Below are 23413 nucleotides of genomic sequence, written 5' to 3' on the forward strand. Positions count from 1 at the left end.
ATTTGTTGACAGGGAAAGCATGGGCTTGCTCATGGCTACAGATGGGGATCAGGAGGAAGAGAGTGACCCTCTCCCAGACCTGCTTTCCCAAAACCCTGATGATGGCTCAGTTGAAGGAGTAGCCTTTGCAGGCAACCTCACTGACCAACAACAGATGGACTGCAGACACGTTTTGCAAGCCCATAGACACATGTTTTCACTCACACCCAGTCAGACTACCTGGTGCACCCATGTGGTGGACACTGGTGATAGTGTACCTGTGAAGAATAAAATTTACAGGCAACCTGACCATGTCAGAGATTGTATCAAGGCTGAGGTGCAGAAAATGTTAGAACTTGGAGTGATTGAGCCATCAGAGAGCCCCTGGGCCAACCCAGTAGTCCTTGTGCCAAAACCTCATACCAAAGATGGAAAGAGAGAAATGAGATTTTGTGTGGACTATAGAGGTCTCAATGCTGTCACTAGGACAGATGCTCATCCCGTTCCAATGGCAGATGAGCTCATTGATAAATTGGCTTCTGCCAAGTTTCTGAGCACATTTGATCTGACAGCTGGCTATTGGCAAATCAGGTTAGCTGAGGATACAAATGGGGGTGGGGTCGCACACTACTCACACACCGGCGGTGTCGCCCCTAAGGACTCTGGTCAATGTAGTAAAGTGTTCGCGATGCATCATCTTTCGATCTTCTGCTATCTTCGCTGTCTTCGCCATCCCTGGACACGTGTTTCGGGGTATTACCCCTCATCAGCAGGGATAGGCCGTGTACTGGGGTTGCCGATGGCTGCCAATATCTGCCAGGTATAGTACAACTCAGGCGCGTAGGTGCGGGATCCCAGGCTCGTGAAACTTATGAAACGAAACTCTGGACCCTTCGACATCCTACTGGACGTAGAAGACTGAAGAATCTCCCTTGTGGTCAAGGAGTGACCACCCTGTGCAAACAGGCACCATCCAGCACCTTGACGTTTGCTTTGTTGCAGTTCCCGCCGGAACTCGAGCGACAGAGATTGACAAGAGCCAGCTTTCCTGACTTCCAACAGCCCGATCCACAGTCCATGCAGAGCTGGGACCCGTGGAGGCGATCTGAAGCGTGGGAGTGGCCATCTTGAAGTAACTACGAAGCACTGACCGTGCAGCACCCGAGGCTCCCTCGAAGCTGTGCATTGGAGCGTGAGAAGCTCCAGCCCCGAGCAGCTTTTGCACCGAAGCTCACCCCTCTACACTCGACGAGTGCTGCGTGGGGCCCTTCTGCATTTTTCTGCTCGACACGTTGGTCCGGTCGCTTGCGTGTTGGCTAGTGGCCCCTGAACCGACGATCCTTTGAATTTACAATGCTGGTCTAGTTGCTCCAGACTGGCCCTTGCTCCCCTTGCCAAGGCTTGTTGACTCCGATCCGGAAACCAATACCGCCGACAGCGAGAGCCCTTGTGGGACAGCTCGTGATCCACTCCAGGACATCCTCGGTGCCCCAGAGTCCACGTGGCAGTGGAGACAAGGCACCCATCATCAACCTGATTGCGCCCGACATCGCCTGGTTCCTTCCTGGTTCCTTCCTGGTCACTGGCTAGTGACCCAGACTCTGTCCCCTCTGCTTTCAGGTACCCTTCAACTTCGATCCACCCTTGGATCGCACCGGACACTTCTCTCCTGGACGCTTGCAGCATCTTCATCCTCAGGCACCATCGAACTGCGTGACGAAACCCGACATAGGTTGGCACCTGTGCACCCGTGTCCTGTGGGTGAGGTAACTTACTAGCGCCAGTGTTCCCACACTGGTACACACCTCTAGGGCCTAAGTCTAAAGTTTGGTAGTCCTAGTCCAGTCGGAAGACTCCTTTTGCAATAACATTGTGACTTTTACGCACCATTGACTTTACATTGGTGAAAGCCGTGCTTCCCGCACTGCACCCGAATCCCGCGGGCTACTCCCGCGTTAACTGCTGTTAGTCCAGAGTAGTCCCAGTGATTCACAAGGCCCTAGGCCTTATCCCCGATCGATTAGTGATTGTTATACCACTTTATTGATATATGGTTTGAGTGGCCACCGGCCTCATCCAAAACGTGCAACTTGCTTATGTTATACTGTGCTTTTATTTAAACGCTTGTGCTTCATCGCTCATAAAGAGTAGTGGGGATTATTCTAAGAATAAATACATATATTTTTAATAATATATAACTTGTGTGGTGTCCTTTCATTTGATATTACAGGATTGTATATGGTAAAACAGCTGGCTTCACATGTCCTCTTGAGTTAATCCTTTAGGCTGCTTAGTCCATGCTACCTCTAGGATAGCTTGTCTAATAAGGTTGACTTACAACCACCACCATAAGGGATTGTTTGGACTGATACAAGGTGCCCACAGAACTGTGGACATCATATACCAGGCCAACTTCTCACACTGCACCAGCGAGGACAGAACTGGGTATGGCTGGGTGCAGACACTCTCTGCCTTCAGAGAAAAAAGGATCTGTGTGTATAAAAAGAGGGGCCCAGACCCAAGACTTTTAGCTCACTTCTGGGAAATCAAGAGGAACCTTTGCCAAGCAGAAGAGTCATAGAAGCTGAGGAGGAATACTTTCCTGGTGCTGTGTGCTGTCTGTGGTTAGCCTGCAGTGGCTACTTGCTGCCAAGGAAAGGATAAAAGGGCTTTGCTGCTTGCTTTGTCCCCCTGCTTGAAGAAAAGATCTCCAAGGGCTTGAACTGAGCTTGCTCCCTGTTCTAGAGGCCTCAGAAACAGCAAATACCTCTCTGTGTCTGTGGGGACATCTCTAATCATCACCGCAGAAGAAACGGGTAAACGACTCTGTCATCAAGTCTGTCACAGAATTCCGTGTCCTGAAAGCACCGCCAAGAGCAACGCCTCGCTTTGCAATGCAACCCTGGTCTCACCGACTCTATCTACGAGCCACTGCCTTCACCGCGTCCTGTAGGCACGACACTCCGCAATGCTTCGCTACACGCTTGTTAGACCTGGCACCATTGGCGTGGGTCTCCCTCCCATTTTTGTTGTGGTTGCCTCATGTGTTTTGCTTGTGTTAGCTGCTCAGAGCACTGTGCCACTGCTAATCAGTGCCACAGTGCAAGTGCTCCCTGTATAAAGTGTATACATTGATTGGATTCCGTGATTGGCTTATTTGGTTTACTGTCAGACCCCAGTAAAGTTCACTAGGAGTGCCCAGGGCCTGTAAATCCAAATGCTGCTTGTGGGCTTGCAGCACTGGTTGTGCCACCCACAGAAGCAGCCTGGTAAAATGTGTCTAAGGTCTGCCATTGCAGAACCTGCGTGCAGTCTGGTACTGTCATGCTGACTGAGCAAGTGTACCCACATGCCAGTCCCTAACCTTCCCTTAACTTCATATTAGTCACCCCTAAGTTTGGCCCAAGGGCAGGGTGCATTGTAAGCATAAGGTAGGACAAGCCCTGATGTGTGTGGCATGTGCTAATAGTGAACTACATCCATTTTAGTATTTCACTATTGTAAGGCTACCTGTTCTCATAGGCCAAAAAGGGCTGTTGGAATTGTTACACTCTATGATCCCAACAGACTCAGGGAACATGGTAGAAATTCAAGTTTAGTATGCCTGAACTCAGAATAATAAAATACATCTGTTAGTAAAGTTTATTTTAATATCCTGGGTTTGCAAATACCACTTTTGGAAAGTTGGTATTTGCTTGCCTAACCATTTCAGCCCGCCTCTGCTCTGATGTGTATCTGCTGTCTGATTTCTGTGTGTGACAGGGCTGGGGAATTCCAGGAGACAGGCTGGGCCTGACAGGTGGTGAATAGAGAGATTACACCAGGATGGGTGGGGGGAGTGCCCCTTGACTCTGAATAGGGCTGTGCTCTGACACCTCAATGCTGGCTCCACCCCTTGTGGATCGTCTGATGTCTCTCCCCTGCACTGCACACTGAAAGCAGAAGCCTGCATCATGTCAACAAAGTGCTCAGAAGCTAGACTGAACTAGGCGCAGGCCCCCTGGCCTGAGAGAACAAAATATTTGCAGTATAAATATAGGAGCCCTGCTTTTAAGAAATCAGATCCTGTTTGGAACCAAGAAGAACCTCTGCCTGACAAGAAGGACCAGGGAAAGCTGCAAGGAGGAGTACTGTCCCTGACCTGGGGGATTGGCCTGTAGTGGGTGCCTTGCTGAGAGAGGAGAGGAAAAGATTGAAGAAACTTTTATCTACTTGTGCATTCTGAAAGATCTCCAAGGGCTTGTGGTTGAGCTTGCCCCCTGAACGGAGTGCCAGGACTATTGGACTCCTCCTGCCTTTGCTGACGAGCTGCTGAACTTTGCCCGACCATCCTTGTCACTGGAGCCGCGACCCCAGTGTGCCTCATCCCCTCCTTTGCTGTGACGCCTGTGCCTGACTACCCCGCACCGTGTGAGCCCGCTCTGCTACGAGCCGTCCTTCGCACTGTCCCGCTGGGGCCGCCTGCACTCTGCCTTAACCTCCCCTCTTTGGAGCCGCACTGCTCACCTCGCCGCCCCCACCGCTGGAAGCCGGATCAGAGCGCATCACCAGGCGAAGTACGGCCCGTACGCTCGAAGCGTACCGCCCGCCTCGCACCGCGCTCCTGATCCCTGAGGCCGCGCCACACTGCAGAGCCGGCCTGCATGCCACGTACTGGCTGCCTTGTGCCGCGCCTCCCGTAACGGAAAAGCAGCCACCAAACCGAAGGTACGGCTCAAACGCCGTCTAACGCTGTGAACGCATAAGAGAACCAGCATTGTACGGCTCGCTGAGACGCATCGCTGAGATGCCTGCAGCGGCCGGGGCCTGCCTCGCAAAAGAGCCGCCAGCATCCTTGGTTTGCCTTCACTTCCCGTACGCCTCAATCGAGCCGGACTCATCACAACTAAAGGTAATGTGACTCGACTTGCACCCCTGTGTGTACACCACGGACCAAGGAGTCCGCAACGCTTGTGCAGTCCCTTTAGACACAGTTTCCCACACTGTGAGAGTTGGACAAGAGGGCGCGACGCGCACAGAACAAGAGAATTACGCATTTTTGTAACCAAGAACGCTCTTTCCTGAAATAGTATTGTGGCCTCATTCTAAAACGTTATTTGGATCTTGTGCTAAGCCATTTTATATAAATAATGTCTATTTTTAATACAACCCTGGTGTGGTGTCCATGTGTGGTGTTGACACTGAGTTACGGTGCGTATTTACAAATGCTTAACCCATAACGCTCTGAGATTAGCTTGTCTGCTCGCGCCACGCAACCTAGAGGGTGAGCAGGGGTTATTTTAAAGAGTAAGTCCCTTGCCCTGACTAGAGGAGAGGGTCCCTGCTTGTCACAAGTACTTACCTGTGACAACCAGAGAGCCCCAAATCTAACAACGCTGCAAGGACGTCACTGACTCCGTCGCTACCCAACTCGAACATCGACCGCCTATGTCGCCTCACCGTGACCTGCCAGCACCGCAGCAAACATCAGATCACCCTTCAATGCAAGCCTTGGTCTCACTGACTCCGTCAATGAGCCGCTGCCTGTACCGTATCGTGAGGACATCACCCGCCGCAATGCTCCGTTTCACAACATAACTGCAACATTTGCCCCAACCGACTCACAACGATGTGTTGGTCACAACGAGAAAGGTACTGTGTCCGAGTCTGTCGCCCGTATCGACGCGGTTGTTTGAAATTGTTAGACTCTGTCATATTCAGTATCGGGGCAGCCCCAGGAGGAGCTACTGAGTCGGAGCAACTGTGTTCTATTGATTTTCCTGCAATTTATAGGTTATTTTGTACAAATACTATTTTTCAAGAGTATTGTATGTTGGATTTGTATTGTATTTGTTCTTGTGGGTTTAGATAAAGATTTTAAAATGTTCTAAACTGTTGTGGTGCCCGTTTGTAGTGTTTTCACTGTATTACTGTATATGTTCACAAATGCTTTACACACTGCCTCTGAGATAAGCCTGTCTGCTCGTGCCAAGCTACCAAGGGGGTGGGCAGGGGTTATTTTAGAAGTGTATTCCCCTTACCCTGACTAGAAGTAAAGGGTCCCTATTTGGACAAAGTACCTACCTCTGCCAACTAGAGACTCCCATTTCTAACAGGAGCTTGTAGGCAATGCCAGAAAACTCTGTATATTACCTGATCCTGGGATATTATAGGGCGCAGAAACCATTCCTGCAGCATAAACTCTGAAGTTTGACCATCTGAAGGTGGATCATCGAACCACCATTTGCGTCGACCCACTGGATGTATTGAACTCTGAACAATCCTGAATCAATCTGGTGGTGGCCTCTGGTTAACCGTGCATTCCGAGTTTTCTGCAGAGCCCCTGACTCAGTCGATGGTGGCAACTGGTTAGCCGTGTATTGTGGACTTTCTACAGGGTCTCAAAATAAATGTTTTGAGGCATGGGCAAGTGGGCATTTGCCCAGTGCCCCAACTTCCAAGGGGCCACTTAGGAAAGTGTACTTACTGTTTATTTGACCTCTGTCAATTGTATTTCTCTATCTGAACATCTCTCGCTCTCTGCCTACACCTATCTCTGACTCTGCCTCACCACCGAGTGTCATTTTAAGGATTTTTAGAGTCCCAGGCAGAATACATTTCAACTATTTTTTGTGACCCTGTTGAAGTTTAACATATAACTTAGTATTGATTGGAATCACGGTAGATAAAATTTATAGAAAATGGGTAAAAACATTCATGTTTGTTCCACACAGGGTCCCCCAAAAATATGTATTGCCTGTGGCCCCCAAAATCTTTAAGATGACACTGACAGTGTGCCAGAACAAGCCAGTGTAATTGGCGGCCATCTTGTTTCTTCCTAAAAAAGGCTCAAAGAGTCGCAGCATTTCCTGGCAGACACAGTTCCAGAGGGGAGTCCAAACCTCTGTCAGCAAAACTGGAGAGAAGAAATCCCAAACCTGTCTTCCACGGACCCAGGTGCTGTAAATGCATGAATAAAACATCTGGCGAGCTTGTAGCCGCCAGGCGACGGCACAGATTTTGGCAGCTGTGTATATTGACTGTCATTTAAATAACCCTATTAATTTAAAGTATTGACCATTGTTGCTAAATCCATGCATAATGTAGGACCCTGCGTGTGAAGCACAACCTGTGCTCCCAGGACACCTCCTCCCACCCGCTGCAAACCGCAGCACTTAAGATGCAAATCACCAAAAGGCGCCCCTTGGCCAACTTAAGCAAACATGGCCTCTTATAGCAAAACAAGGCTCTAAAGTCCCAACTCTCCAAGGCTGCTCTGGCCAGAACAAGAGGCAATCGATCAAAGAACAGGGGGTGGGGGGGGCTCAAACCAAGGGGACAGAGCACCGTAAGAACAGTAGAGTAACAAGCATGCAATAGGTCTCGCATTTAAGCTATTGGCCTTGTAAACGACAATGCCTTTTATTTATTTGTTTTGCTATTTAGCACATAAATAAAAGGCATTTTGGCACATGCATCAAGATAAGGAATTGTGATTCTTTAAGAGCGATTTAGGAGTCGCAATTCCTTATGCATGTAGGTTTCGCAAAAATAATAGTTATTAGGAAATGTTTTCCCATTCATTCCTATTGGCCTTAAGGCCCATAGGAATGAATGGGAAAGCATTCTCTATTTGCGATTACCAAATAGGTAATCGCAAATTGCGAATGCAATTGCAAGGGTGCTAGGGGGCCTAAGGTCCCCCTGATGCCCCCCCAAAAATGGTAAGTGTGCACATGTATGCACCACATGGCACTTAGAAAAATGCAATTTTGTGCATTTTTGTAAGGATATGCAAATTAACATCAACAGGAAGTTGATGTAAATTTGTGATTCCTTAATGCAAAGTTGCATTTTGAAAGTGCTTCTTGCATTGCATTTAGAGAATCGCAAATTGCGATTCCCTAACTGTATTCGTAAAATAGGTCATCGCAAAAATTGCGATGACCTATTTTGCTAATGAATTTTGGGTTGATGCACCGCAAGTGGCTTTTTACCATTCGCAAACAAGCCTGTTTGCGACCGGTAAAATGCTTGATGCATGTGCCCCATTGTCATTTACCATCCCAATAGCTCAAAGTCTTGTAAATTAGAGACCTGTTCAAAGAAGTGGCGGCCATTGTCCCGGCTGCTTGGAAAGTGAAAACACACATGGCACACTGAATGTTGTAGGAAATCATGTTGTGCCTGCAGTAGGAGAAAGTCATTAAAGAAAATAGTGCTAACAGACTAAACAAGCCTTTGCAATGCAATAGGTCTTGCATTTATGCAAGTTTAAGCTATTGGCATTGTAAATGACAATGCCTTTTATTTATGTTTTAAAATCTAAAACCAAAATAAAAAGCATTGTTATTTGCAATGTCAATAGCTCAAACTTGTGTGAATGCGAGACCTGTTGCATTGGAAATACTTGTTTTGCATGCAGCAGACTGGAAAAACCACCCTTCTTATCCCTTCTATGGATTCTGTCTGATATTGCACCACTCTCGCCACCTCACACTGCTGTCACTGTGTGGTAATGGCTGACGTGGGCGGGAAACATCCATCACAACACAACTTTTACGATGCACTACCATTACAACGCCGGATTTACAACGCAAGTCATTACAACAACTTGCGCTGGAGGGCGCTGTAGGATAGGGAATAGTTTAATTTACTATCCAAAACCTTCCCTACTATCCACGGGGACTGCAGTTGGAATAGTAAATTAAACTATTCCACTATCCAGCGCCCCGCAACTTAAGTCGTTGTAACGACTTGCATTGTAAAACCTGCGTTGTAAAGGCATGCGTAGTAAAAGCATGCGTTGTGATGACATACATCCGACGTGGGCCTGTTGACAGCTGCCGCCCTCACAAGGAGTGCTTGCCTCGGAGTTCAGTGCCAGGCTGACTGAGTTATATGGTGCACGCCAGTCAGGGCCGGACTGGGAACCAAAACCGGCCGTGGCAAAGTGCTCGGCCGTCCCCCGCCAACCCCCCGGGGCCAGGGCCGGTTTTCGGCTGATTTTGTTACAGGGCCGATTTTGCAGCTTTGCTGCAAAAATGGCCCTGTAACAAATACGGCCCCCAGGGGCCCCAAACTGGCCCCACCACCCATGCGGCGCACCAGGGGATTGCCCGGTGCCCGCTATGGCCAGTACGGCCCTGACGCCAGTCATGATTTAAACAGCGCTGACTGACTGGCTGACTGAACTAACGGACAAGCCGTGTTTTTCAGCATAATAGTTTCTCATTCATTCACACAAGAATTCTCCATGTACAAACCTCCTAGATTCCAGGAAATATAATCAGCCCTGCATCTCTTTTTAAATATGTTTTTGTTAGTAGAGCACAACTCACAAGCAAGACAGGCAACTGAGGACAAACATGAATAACAAGCTCAGCAGTCTGCCTCTTACTATTAAAAATGTTTTCTCAATATTATAATTAGGATTGTGTAAAAATGAGATGGTATATATTATGTACGATGCATAAACAACTCTTCAACGAAGCCCTTACCTCATGCACAGCCAGCCAAGAAACTCATCACCATGCTTGCCCGGTGAGTAGGGGTGGGCGGAATTTGCGTAGTCGCGCTACGCAAAGTTCAGCAAAACTGTAAAAAACTCTCCACGAACACGCAGAAATTCCGCGAACACATGGAATTAATTGTTCGCAATGCATTTTTCCTGTTCGCGATCGCTGTTTGCGTGCTGGAGGAGAAACATCTCGCAAACACGCATTTTGAGAACGTGAACAAGCATAAAATTCTGCGAAGCCACGGAACGCAGAATTTTGGGCAATTTTGCATTCTCCGCGGAACGCGAAATTACGCAAATTGCTTTAGCGGAACGTAATTTACAGTCCAGGCCTACCGGTGAGCAGCTCAGCACATGAGACAGCCGCAGAATTGAGCTCAGGTTTAGATGCACTTGAAGGTGAAGCCGAGACACACACACATCAGCACAGATAAGCTTGATGTCAGCGATGTGCTAGTGGGCTGCATCAGTTCAGCTAGCCTATAAAATTGCCAAAATGAGCCGACGAGGTTATGACATTTGTTAAAGTTATGCCCTAGTGATCCACCTGTAAAAAAGGGCTGAAATGGTACCCTTCTTTGACATAATGGTACGGATGGAGCCTCACTCGATTCACGTGGAAAGCGTGGGGGAGGGAAATGCTGCGTTTGTACTTAGAGGGTGTGGGGAGGGCTCAATGCAAAACGGGAGAGTGAAAGCAATATTTCACGAAAGGGGACAACTTTGATGCTACCAGGTGGGCTCCTATCGTGGCGTTATAAAAATGAAGCGGCACAAACTGAACAAAAGGTAAGGCTTGAGCGCTTAGTGAGCATAGACAAGATGCACACAGATATGGTGGGGGGGATACTAGGTACAGGACGTGCCAAAAAAACCAATATGGAGTGCTGTTGTTAGAGAGAGGGGGATGCACGGAAACACAGTATGAGCGCTATTTCTATGTGTTCAAAGCGGTCACAGCATGAGCTGCAGGAGAAGAAAGAGCTGGACAAGCAGGAGGCAGCCACAGCCCAAGGAGAGGCGGCGAGGGGAAGTACCAGGGAGCCAGAGAGAGCGGACGTGGGGAGGGAGACCCCAGACTTTAAAAATAAACAAGATAAAGCTTGGCACACATTTATGAGCATCACGCTGAAAGTGAAAGCATGAATTTAAGTGTGCCGTGCTCAATAAAAGAAAGGCACAAACACTTTGTTTAAAGATACTCCTTGGCATGCCACGTTGTAATAATTAAAATAAAGCGTGGCGCCTGTTTCATGAGTGCCCAGCTGATCAAAGTGAGCCGCAACACACAGAACAAAAACAAGACCGGCCACTACATTTAAGGAATACAACGCAGTGTGCAGCAATGAGATCTGGGCAAGCCTGCAGCTATTTTACGATGGCATGAAGTGTTGTTGGGGTAAGGCACGGGAGATGAAGTGAAGTGGATGGAAAGTGAAAGCAGGCATGGCGAGTAAAACACGTTGTGTCTGCAGTAGGAACAAGCTGTCACCATTGTGAAAAATATAGTGCATCCCGGCTAATGAAGGAGACCGTCTCACGCCGCAAGTAAAGTATCCAATACCGATGGGCGGGGCTAAAAGCGGACAGAGCGGCAACAAGGAGGGATTAAATAGCCTCTTTCACAGTAGAAAGGCTGCGTTTAGCGTAAGCTATGACGCAAGCCAATGGAAAGAAGGGGCGGGGCATCAAGTCCCCTTCGGAATCCGTATTGATTCCAAGAGGCTCTCGCATGGCAAATGCAGCGCATACGTGCTGCCCACGCCAGGCGAGACCTAAAAAGACTACTGTGGAGCAACCAAAGTAAAAGGGCCAGTCCTTATGGGAGGTTACAAATGAAGACAAGGCGGTAATAAGGAGTGTCTAACAAGCCTATTAATAAACCAGAGCCAGCATTTAAGAAGGACAATGACACAAGCCAATGACAAATATGAGATGAGAGTGGGCGAGGCTCCAATAAACTCTAATACCTAAAGAGCTCTCCTTGGAGAACCCATCTCACACCACTGAAGGTCAATCATTCACAACACTCAGTCATAGCATGTTCAGTATGCATCCTCTTATCCAAAACAAGTACCATCAAGGTATAAAAATTGCACAAAGCTTTAATGTTATGTGTTCAACACTATCATTTGTACCTTATCAACCTTGAGCATATAACAAAGTAAATATGTCACTATGCACAAAAAGGATAACTCACCCAATAGATTAAAAAGCAATATACTGCTGACCCACCCAAATACTGCGCAAAGTAAACCCCACAAATATACCAAAAATATATAAAAACAGATGGAAGAACAACTCAAAACAGTACTAATGTCTCTGTTATTTTTCCTGATCCATTATAATATCAAACCGGTGTCCTGATGAAGTAGATATATTTCATCTTTGGTTTCTACGGATTCTGCATGAGGGATATGTCGACGCGTTTCGGTGGATTTAAAGGGGCCATCTTGCTGCCACAGTGCTGCTTCCCCAGGCTGCCACCTTTGACTAGGTCAGCCATGGGTGCAAGAGCAACTGTGCTTTGAGGAGAGGAGTGTCCTGCTTGGGTGGTCTTGGACTAGAAGATGATTGGTCCTTAAGACACCTCGTGTGGACCCTCTGTGTGCGTGTGAAGGGATATCGTGACTACTACACGCTTCCTGACCGGACCCAGTGGGAGGAGATAATGAGAAGTAGACATCGCCCTAATCCATGCCTGGACCTCTAGCGCCTCAATGGTGGGATTCATGGAGCTAGTGAGCCAGCGTCAGGAGTGGGCGTGGCCCTCAGAGCTGTTAACTCCTTCCACAACAATGTCACAGAGACAGCACTTGGAAGAGTCTGGGATGAGGCCACCGGAAGGATTGTCCCAACTCACGGCTTCCACTACTCCATTCCTGACTCTATTTAGCGGGAGGCAGAGTTGGATTGGGATTAAAAATCGGCCCGGGCACGCAAAAAAAAAAGTGGCCACATTTGCATATTGCCTTTCCGCAAATCACTGCTTCAACGAAATTTTATTTTTAAAAAAGGGGGTGGGGGAAAAAATGCACTGATTAGTTTACACTGGTGAAACTCACCTGAAACCAAGTGAGGCCACTTTTGCTCAGGCCCCCTGCCTCCCTCAATATGCATATACTAATGGGCCAGCCCAGCGAGAGAAAGGGAGTGACACGTCTGCCGTGGATCAACGGGAGGTAATGGACGCCCATCTACCTCTAGAAAGACCACTCAGGCACCCACTGGGCCGCTGGCGGGAACCAAATAACTAAAAAAACGCCCAAATCTGTCCCCAGGCTGCTCAAAAAGCAGCCCACAGCTGGAATTCGGATACCGGCCCCTAGGGCATTGCCTGAGGGCCCGCGTTACCAATTTGACCCTGGCAGGAGGTGCTGGGACTGACCCTTAAAATACTACAATGGAAAGAGCAGAAGCCTCATTCAGAGTCTGCTGCTGTTTTAACACAGGTAAGGACTGTTTTTGCGCCCTTTTTACGCGCTGTTCTAATGAGGAAGGTTACGTTTGATCACCCATGTCCTACTCATCCAGAAACACCTTATTTTATTAGCAAAACTGCTGCAAAGTGAGTGTGTAATTTGAATTTCCAGTTTTAGCACCGAAATATCGAAACTGTGTGCAGAATTTCAGAGGACAACGGGCACAAATTTCTGTTCCAATATAATACTAATGTGTGTGTGTGTGTGTGTGTGTGTGTGGTTGAGACACAAAACATACACACACATTATTATAGATTTTTGCTGTGTTTTAAGACTTTTTCAATTTAAACTATGCAAAACACATCTGTAGTTCAGCGTGAAAGTGGCAAACACTGGATTCCTTCTGCTGAACTGAAGCAGTGGAGGAGACAAGACGAGAGACAGAGGAACAAACGCAAAAGTGCAAAATGAAGAGGAGCCTGAGTGATGCAAGGGAAGTGCAAATTAAGGTAGCACTGGCAAAGGCAACAGGCTTGGCTTTCCAAACACTACTTTTAGTGTGACGTGCATATATGTCCGGGTCAGGAGACTTGTGAGGATGCACCGAAAGCTTCTTTGTTTCCATGTTATGTTATGTTATGTTATATTTATATAGCGCATGGCTACCCCAGCAACAGGGCGTCCCAGCGCTTACGGACATGCCTAATTATAGTACGGCCAGAATGGAGGTGACAAAGTGCCAAATCACAAGGGAAACCTAAGCAGAAGAAAACAACCAGGTTTTATTGTGTTTTCGAAAGAGAAAATGGTTAGAAATAGTGCGCATACTTGCCATCCAGATGCCTCCAGCTGTTCTCAACTCCCCAACGCTCTTCACTTCCACATTTTATATCAATACATTCTCACCCTACTTGCCACCTTTCCTTGATCGCTACAAGGCAGACATTCTATCCACCCTACATATCTGCCCCCTTTACATAAAATGAAAGGACATGAATATAATACTCTAAATGTAATGTTCTAGTATTCAGGGTCGTAGCTTGGTCAGTAAGATTGGGGGGGCGGGGGAGGTTGATCTTCAGACTTTCAAAAAACCACGTTGGGATATAATGTTAAAATACATTATACGACAAGCAGGGCGTTTGGAAGGGGCTGAAGGGGAAGCGGAACGGGTGACGAACGCGGATTGGTAGGGGCACTAAGTGAGAGAAAACAGAATATTGTAAAATAACCAACTCCCCCTCGCCCTCCAGTGCTATGAAGCAGCTCAGCTGGTGTGAATCGCTACATCCACGCTTGCAGAGCAGCAGGGGTTACCTGGGGGTGCTGTAGGATGGCAGAGGGGGTCCTCAGGTGGAGGAGCAGGCGGGGGCCACGCAGGGCCCGGGGCAGCAGCAGAGATGGCCCCGCCATGGCTCGGGGCTGGGTCCTGCAGGTGCGCCTCCTGGATTCGGTGTGGGCTGGGTCCGAGGCCTGACAGGTTGTGCTTGCACCAGGGGAGGCCTCTGATGTGCAGGGTCCGAGGCTTGCCAGGCTGTGCTGGCACCAGGGGGTGGGTGGGCTCAGGGTATGCAGGGAGGCAGGGCAACGGGGCAATCTTTGTCAGATGCAGTCTGCAGGAAGCAGAAAATACTTATATGTGCAGTGCTTTCGATGCCAGGAAGTGGCCCCCTTACAGAGCCAGTACTGTTCTGCAGAGTCTTGCCCTGATGACTTTGGCTAATTTTTATTCAAATGTATTTTAAATACAGTTTACCTTTAATTTATGTTAATGTGGATGATGTGTGAGAGTCTACTTTGGGGATTTTGCAGACAAATGTTGTGTTTAGGTTTCATCAAACAACCATAAATATTTTTCTTTTAGATCAAAACCAGATCCCATGTATGAGAAATGGGAGGGGGTCTCAAGAGATTATTTGCAGTAATATTAGTGGGCTGCTGCTGTGATACAATATTGAAAACACACAGCAATGTCTCTGAATTTACACATGTAGAATGTGGATTAGTGATTCTGTGCATTTTCAGTGACCTGCCCAAAGATGGCATAATAGAGCTGAAACAGGATCAGAAATTAAAAACTGTTCTGAACAGGGGCCCCCAAAATCCGTTTTCCCCAGGGCCCCCAAATTCCTTAGGATGTCCCTGATAACTGGGTTAACAGGTCTACTTACAGAGATCCCTCTAAATGCACATCCCAGGCCTGCTGTAACTCTGTGGCCCCCACCCCCCTCCTCTTTCCGGCCTGGCTCTGGCTCTGACTGAAGTGTTGTATAGCTCCTATATATCCTTATATCGTGTTAAGTTAGCATAGGTACATTTCAGATTTAAACGCCATTTTTCCTTTCTTGCAACTTCTGCACACGACCCTTAATTGTTGACTTAGCTTTCAACCTAGTGGTTTGCCGTGGTGTATGTGAGAATAATATGTTATTGCTCTGATATCAGTCTTGTTTAATAAACCATGTCTGCACGGAGAGTGCTGAAGTTTCAGGAGCAACACGATATAGAATTGTTATGAGGTCTGATCTCCACGCCTTCATAGTCATAACACAAGTGCAGCCTTTGCCAACTTGGGCTTGAGGCGGGATTGATATTGCTTTGCACGAGAATTGTTAACACACTTGATGCGGTGCACATGCAGAGAGAGCTGGTGTATGCTGATGTGATTCCTTCATGCTAGGACACTAAGGTATGGGCCCGCCCTAAAACAACCCAAAGAGACCTTCTTAGCTAATAATATAATATATGTGTCAGGGAGGGTGAGATATAAGTGTTGTTAACTCTTATACATTACAGCATGTTAACATGCTGTCACCATTCGCTTTTTATGTCTTAGTAACTATGCTGATAATTTTGCTACTGATAATAAGTATACTTGTATTATCAAAGATACTGCGCCTGAGAAGACGGCATTAGTAAATAAACATTTCAAATGCACATGTGTCTTCTTTACTCCATGTTCTGGTTTGTAATGATAATATAACGAAAGAGTGTTCATGAGTCCCACGTACCCTGAGGTACTGTAAGTTCATGTTCTGGTTTGTCTAAACATTGGGTGTTTGAAATGTCCAATGAGACACTGTAGCTAGCTCGGTAAGGGGTGAGTTGGTTGCTAAGGTAAGTTTTGGGACATCCTAATTTGCCGAGGTTCCACTCCTCTGTGCACAGTTCTGTGTGAGTACAGAAACCCTGCAACATGGCGCCCAACGGTTTCGGTGGTCTTATATCATGACACTCGAGTAGTTTATCGTTCATGCCTTAACCCCTTCACGTCCGTTTCCGGAAAACGGGGTGTTGGTGAAACCTACCTATTTTTTGAAATAGGTCTTTATTCAAGCTTGATTCTTACTTAAACGGTTTCTTTGAATTACTACCCAGTTGTGCTACAAAGTATTCTTTGTGTTTTCTTGTTTCCAATTCTGTGATGGCGGCAGCGGTGGCTATTGCGCAGCATAGTCGCGTAGCGGTACGCAACCATCTTCAGGCGTACCAGGTCCCAGTAGATGGGATGGCTGTGATTTTCGTGGTAAGTGCAGATCCGGCGTTTCCTTACGAGTTGTTTTACTCTTGGGTTACGTTTCCGGCTGTGGACGCTAATTCTGGTTTGTTCCACTCCTACACCGCCTCGGATGTCCCGGCTGAATATACGCCATACAGGGCATTGGAAATACCTATTGATCATTGGCAGCATCGAGTTTGGTTTGATGGCGCCCTCCCCCACTCTTTGTCCCGTGCGAGGTTAGGTCCACTCTCAATTCCAGGTACTAATTGGCCTGCGTTGGGTGGCTTTACCCCGCACCCGAATCACGGGGCTTGCACCCTGGCAGAAATTCGCAGGCTGCATGTAGTTTCCATTTCCGTGATTCGTGCTTTAGTGCAATACATCGGTCGACATCTTCCTGGTGGTCCCCAGGGGGGTGCAGCCGCTCCCATGGAGCGAGGCGGAATGCGTCTCAATCCAGTGATGGTAAATTCGGTTTTTGGTGCGCGTCCTGTTGACAACGATGACTTCCCGTTCTGGCTAGCAGAGAAGTTTGATCAACTGGAGGCGGTTTTTCCGAATTCTACTCCTGCTGATAAACATAGAATGTTGACGATTACTCTACCGAAGGATATTACTCCTGAACTTGCTGACTGTGACAGCTGGGGAAAAACATTTGCGGCAGTTTATACAAGGTGCTTCGGCACCCCGTCTATGACTGCCCTGCCTGAAATCGTTAGACGTGTTCAGAATGATCACGGTCCAGAGGCAGCGGTTGAATTGGGTATGCGCCTGTGTGGTTCTTTTGAGATTGTAAGTGATCTCATTCTCTCCAATGTTAAAGGAGATGCAGTTAACTTTCAGGTGTCGAATGCTTTGGCTGCTCTGCCCGATGCCGACAAACCCCGCCAGTTAGCAAAGATTGTAGTGGCCACTTATAAAACAATTGGCCGCACAAGTAGAGGTCTAAAATATTTTCCAGTGAAGGAGAAAAAACAACCACAGGGACAATCTGCAGTGACAGATGCCCAGCCCAAGTCCAAAAAATCTAATTGGCCTAAAAAACAGACACAGGGGAAGCAGGCAATGCAGACTCAGGGTACTTTTCCTGCCATACAATCTCCTGCGCCACCCGAAAAAGTTTATGATTTGCGCGACCGCGCGATGATTAAATCACCTGATCGTTTTCAGGGTTCTGATCAACGCTCTCCTCGTTCCTTTCAGGACACATCGGCCCCGAAGACCGGTGGAGGAGGAGGGGGTGGACGTGGACGTGGTGGCCAACAAGGACGTGGTCAGTCCCGCCAGACGGACGGCGCAGTGAAGCAGGAGGATTCTACGCCTAGGCGTCCGCAGTTTGCGAAAAAGAAAGTCGCAGCCTTAACAGCGCATCGATATGCCACAGATAGTGAGAACGCGGCTTCGGAATCTGACGTGGGCTCTGACCTTGCTGGACAGCGCGGCGGAGATAACCATAGTCAGAGAGGCGCTGCGTCCACTACTGAGGGTGACAGCGACTGATGTCTACGTTGTGATAGAAACAGCGGATACGAGACTTGCTCCCCCTGAAAGACTATATGAAATTGTCCTGTTAATTGAAGGTGACATACAGCGTACCGTTAAAGGTGTATTTTGGGAGAATCTGTCTTCTACATATGATATTTTACTTTCGGAGGCTGACTGGCCCCCACCTTTTGTGCTCGCGGCGCCGCGAGGGGAGGAGGTGATCCTGCCCAGTTTCGCGAACACTGTCTCGAAAGAGCATGCGCAGCATTTTGCAGAAGAGTGGGCTCGGGCTCTCGCGCCGGCTCTGTACCGTAACCAATGTGGTTGGGATAAATTGTCGCCTTGCCACGAAATTCCTTTGCGGTCTCAGCCGCAGCCTCAACCTCAATATCCCATCCGGCGTGAAGCTAAATCTTCCGTCGCGGAAATCCTTGAACAATTGGAATATCAGGGAGTTATTGAAACGTGTGTGTCACCGATGAATAATCCCCTTTTTACTGTGAATAAACCTGACGGATCATATCGTTTGGTTTTGGATTACCGGCATTTAAACTCGCATTGCCGTAACTGTGCAGTACAGAATACCCACGGCTCTGCCCTAGTGGATAGTCTCGTGCGTAAGCGTTTCAAGACAACGCTTGACATATCCAATGGTTTTTATGCCCACAGATTGGACAGCTTTAGCTCCCAATGGACCAGTTTTACAAGCGCTGGAGTCCAAAAGCAATTCCGGCGTCTTCCAATGGGCTACAAGAATAGTCCTGGTATATTTACCGCTCGAATTGTCTCTATTCTGGAGGCACTCGACCCTGATGCTTTTTCGTATGTGGATGACATATATCTCACAGACGACGATATTTGGGAGCATCTGTGTCGTGTAAATTCTCTTGTTTGCAACTTCGCAGACATGGGTTACAAATTCAACTTTGCAAAATCGCACATTGCAGAACACACAGTGTTGTTTTTGGGCTATGAGCTCAACAATGAAGGTAGAGGTTTGGCTCCTCACTTCTTAGAGAAGTGCGCACAATTGCGCGCTCCAACCACACTGAAAAAATTACAGTCTTTACTGGGCTTTTTGAATTTCGGTAGGACTTACATTCCGGAATATGCCCAGCGTATCAAGCCTCTGTATGCTTTGATACAACCAACTTTCTCAAAATCATGCTGGCTGCCTGAGCATTCAGCCATTTTGCAATCCTTGCAGGCTGATCTGCTCACTTCTAAATATTTACTGACTCGTGATAACCACACCAACCTGGTAATAAGAATAATTCCTGGGACGGTGGGTTTCACATACCTCACTTTTAATGAAGGTGACACAGTACCTATTGCTTAGAAGTCACACTTGTACACCTCGGCTGAGATGCGGTTTCCCACCATAGTAAAGGTTTTAACTGCTGTACAGATGGCTATTCTAAAGGAACGAGCTCTGTCACAGGGGAAACGCATGCTAGTGGTAACACCCTGTCCTCATTTGGAGGCAGTCACGAAAGCCAGTGTACCAAACTCAAAGGCTTTGCACCCTCGGTGGATTCAGTGGGCTGCGTCATTGTCATCCGCAGATGTCATGTTTATTTTTGACGCTTCCTTACGGTCACAGGAGTACTTGCAGTATGAATTCGTTCATCCTGCTCCTCTGGCGATGCGACCTTTGGAGGACTTCCATTGCATCATTTACACTGATGGGTCGGCGCAGGTTGCGCATGGCTCTAAACATGCCTACGTTTCCGCATGCGCCATTGTGGTCGGTGCTATGTTGAATGATGAGTTCATTTCCAGGGAGGTACACACGTTGCCCCTGGGCGATTGCACCGCACAATTGGCAGAGCTTCGTGCTCTCTTACTAGCTTTGGAGTACGCAGATCCAAGTGTTACTACTCTAATTGTAAGTGATTCTTACTACTGTGTCCAGTCTTACAATGAAAACTTGTTCTTTTGGATTCAAAATGATTTTCATGATTCCAAGGGTAGCACAATAAAACATAAAATGATCTGGGTTCGAGTGGCGGAGCTTAAGGCTATGTTGCCACTCGTTTATGTGATTCATACTCTCGGTCATCAGCGCGTGGGAGTTCACGCTGTTGGCAACTCGCTTGCTGATGAAGCGGCGAAATCAGCAGTATCTACATACTTAGTTGCAGCAGTTACTAGGTCTAAAACCAAGATTGATAGCGACATCTTGGCAGCGATTGCTGCCTCTGAGAAGGGAAGTAAACATCCTGCGGGATTCCCTTCGAAGTATAAATACCACTTAAGTCCCGAAAAGGTTCCTTTTGTGACAATTCCTGATGTTGGGGAACGGCTGATTCCCAACTCGGATCGCAGAGCAGACTTGATTACAGCGGCTCATGAAGGTGTGGCGTCTGCGCATGCGGGCGTCTCGGCCACTGTAACTCAATTACAATTACGTTTCTGGTGGCGGGGACTGTACAAACAGACGCGTGATTATGTCCTTCTTTGTGACATATGCCAGCAGATTAAACCTTCAACTGCTACGCGTCCGCCACAGACTCAGTTGTACATTTCTAATAAACCGCTAGGCTGTGTTTATTTAGATCACTGCGGTCCATTTTCATCTGATACTGCGTATAAATACATCTTAGTAGCAGTTGACTCATGCACACGCTTTGTGTGGGTATGGCCACATCGCAGCGCTGATTCACGGACTGTCATCAGAGATTTGCGTATCTTTATAGGGATTTTTGCCTGTGGTACCTTCCATTCGGATCAGGGTCCGGCTTTCGCCTCTAAGGCGTATAAGGATGCCATGACTTCGATGGGGGTCCAAGTCAAGTTTTCGTCACCCTACAGACCCGAGGGTAATAGTGTAGTTGAACGAATGAACCGTGATTTAAAGCAATCTTTGACAGCCCGAGTTATAGGCACTGGCAGAAACTGGCTGGCTCACCTCTATGGCGTGCAGCGTGCTCTTAATAATCTCCCTAGAAGGTCTCTGGGTGGGCGGACCCCATACGAAATGCTCTTTGGCATCAAGATGTACGTCCCTGACCTTGACGGTCTAGACTCGGTGGTTCGCGCCACTTCCTTTGACGCAGATGAACATTGCAATGTTTTACAGAATCTACAAAAGACCAGAGACAGTCTTGCAAAGGAACATTTGCCCTCCACTTCGGATGATGCGTTGCAGATCCCGGTAGTTGGCTGGCTACCCCAAGTTGGAGAACTGGTTCGTGAGAAGATCGACAACAAGAAAGAGTTTGGTCCCTCCTATCGAGCTCCAGTCCCTGTGCTTGGAGTGAAGGGCACAAGAACAGTCATTTTACCACCACTTCCAGGTCGTAAGGAAAACAGGTTTATTTCTATTGACAATGTCAAGATACACAGAGTGGCCGATTCTTCTTAGCATGACACCGGCTGTTTCCTGTCCTTCCATTGTGAGAAATTCAATTACGCCCACTGCTTCTAATAATGAACCTGAGGTGGCCATCGAATTACCTGCTGTTTCCAGTCCATTATTGAATAATTCACCAGGAACTATCCTTGATGAGACAGACTATACATACCCCACTGATTTGTCCATGCCTGACCTGCAAGCTCGTTTAGCCACGGAATCCAGATTTTCATTTGACTCTGATTCCCTTGCCTCGAAAAAACCCTCTAAAATTGCAGTATATGCTAGCCTGTTTAAAAAACATTTTTTGATACCTCCTTGGATATACATTTGGCTGGTCCTTTTTTCAGTTTACCTTTTTATGTCAATTGGTTTTGTGTTTTATTTTTTTCGGATTATGAATGGACACTATGTCGAGGAGAGAACTTGCATTACTCATTTGAATGGAACATTGGCCCCACTTTCCTCTTCACATTCTACACACAGATTAAAAAGAGACTTGACTTTGGTTAACATCACAGCGTGGCCTGTTCTGGATGGAATCGCGTGGGATGCAGTTCGTTTTCAGATTCATGGCCCAACGGAAGTCGTTAATGTCCCTAATGTACTAAGAGTTAATATGGGGGATGTGGTGAAACAAAACATTCGTTCTGATGATTGGGATGTTAATGCTGTGGAAAGTTTGTTTTCTGATTTGAAATATTATGCTGCTTTTGATGCTGAGGATTTATATTTAGAATCTGCTAATTATGGTGAATTGTTCTGTTTCCAACATTATGGCAATCACTTCTTACACAAGACATCTTCCCGAAGGGATGCGGTTAATTTTACTCAGTGGGAACATTGCCCAGCACCAACACAAGGGAGTTCAGAAACGTTTCTTAAAAAGTATACTTATTTCACTGACTTTAATCAGTCCAATCCCGAGTCCTTTTATTTTAAATTTCACAAACAGCCACAGTCCAAGGTTCGACTTACAAATACAAAATTGTTATATTCAAAGGCTTTCCTGGATCAATTAGTTACTAGAGGGTATGAGTTATGGAAGGATACCATAGACCTTAAATCAGTTTGGGGCTCAAGGGCCTGGCAGGTACAAGGCACTGAGGCTTTGCACCGTGCATGTCTCATCCCAAATCATATGTGGTTTTTAAATGAAACCATTTCCCAGACCACATGCTTTGGATTGGCTACATCTAAAAGGTTAAACACCCCGTCTTTCCCGGAGTTGGAGGAATATGAGAATTGGAGTAATTTTACTAAATTGTCCATTAGAGAAATACAGGCTCTGCTTCTGAATTCCTCCTTTAACATTTCCAGTATGAATCCCAAGGGTTGGCTGCTTTGGCACCGTAGTGCTGATTCTTGCCAAAAAAGATTTTTAAATATAACTGACGGTTTTAAGACTGTTAGATCTGATCCCCGTTTTGATTTGAGTCATACTGTCACCTCTTACTCTGTGGGCAAGTTGTGTCAAGCTTGGCTGAAACATTCAACTTTACCTGCGGTTAAGTATCACCTTTCCAAACTGAATGCAGACGTGGATTTGAATGATTTCATTAAAGGCCCAGCTAGTGGCAGGTCGAAAAGATGGTTATATGGGGTTTACAATGAAATTTGGAAACTCTCACAGATTGAGGCTGCTTCACGCCTTAGGGCTATTGATCAGGCGAATCTTGAGAAAGTGCTTGCAGTTGTTGACAATAGCATTAACGTGCTTTCCTCTAGAATTTACACATTAGATAATATTGTGTCGTCTGTTGTTGATATTGTGCATGATGAAGTGTCTGTATTATACCATGGTCAAAATCAATTACGGTCAATCATGCAGTTTGCATGGACACTTCAGACTCTGAAAATGGGTAAAGTTCCCTGGGGATACATGAACGTTTCCTCTTTATTTGCACCGTTTAATTTGACAGACAAACAACGCTTGCTTTCAATGCGTGATGCTTCCTTTTCTATGCTACATATTGAAAGGTTGGAATCTTTACCTTTTTCTGTGGCAGAAGCCACTGCTGCTACGTGGCTTATCCACGGTTTAATAACGCTGCCTTTTGCTTTATATAAGTTTTCAAATTGTATGAAATATGTGCCAATAGGTCGTTTTGAACCCTTAGGTAGCGGTTTTCTTCATGAGGTCTGGTCACTCCCATTCACATACAGATGTT

The sequence above is a fragment of the Lissotriton helveticus genome, chromosome 3_2 (genome assembly GCF_964261635.1).
Source record: "Lissotriton helveticus chromosome 3_2, aLisHel1.1, whole genome shotgun sequence".
Lineage (NCBI taxonomy): Eukaryota > Metazoa > Chordata > Amphibia > Caudata > Salamandridae > Lissotriton > Lissotriton helveticus.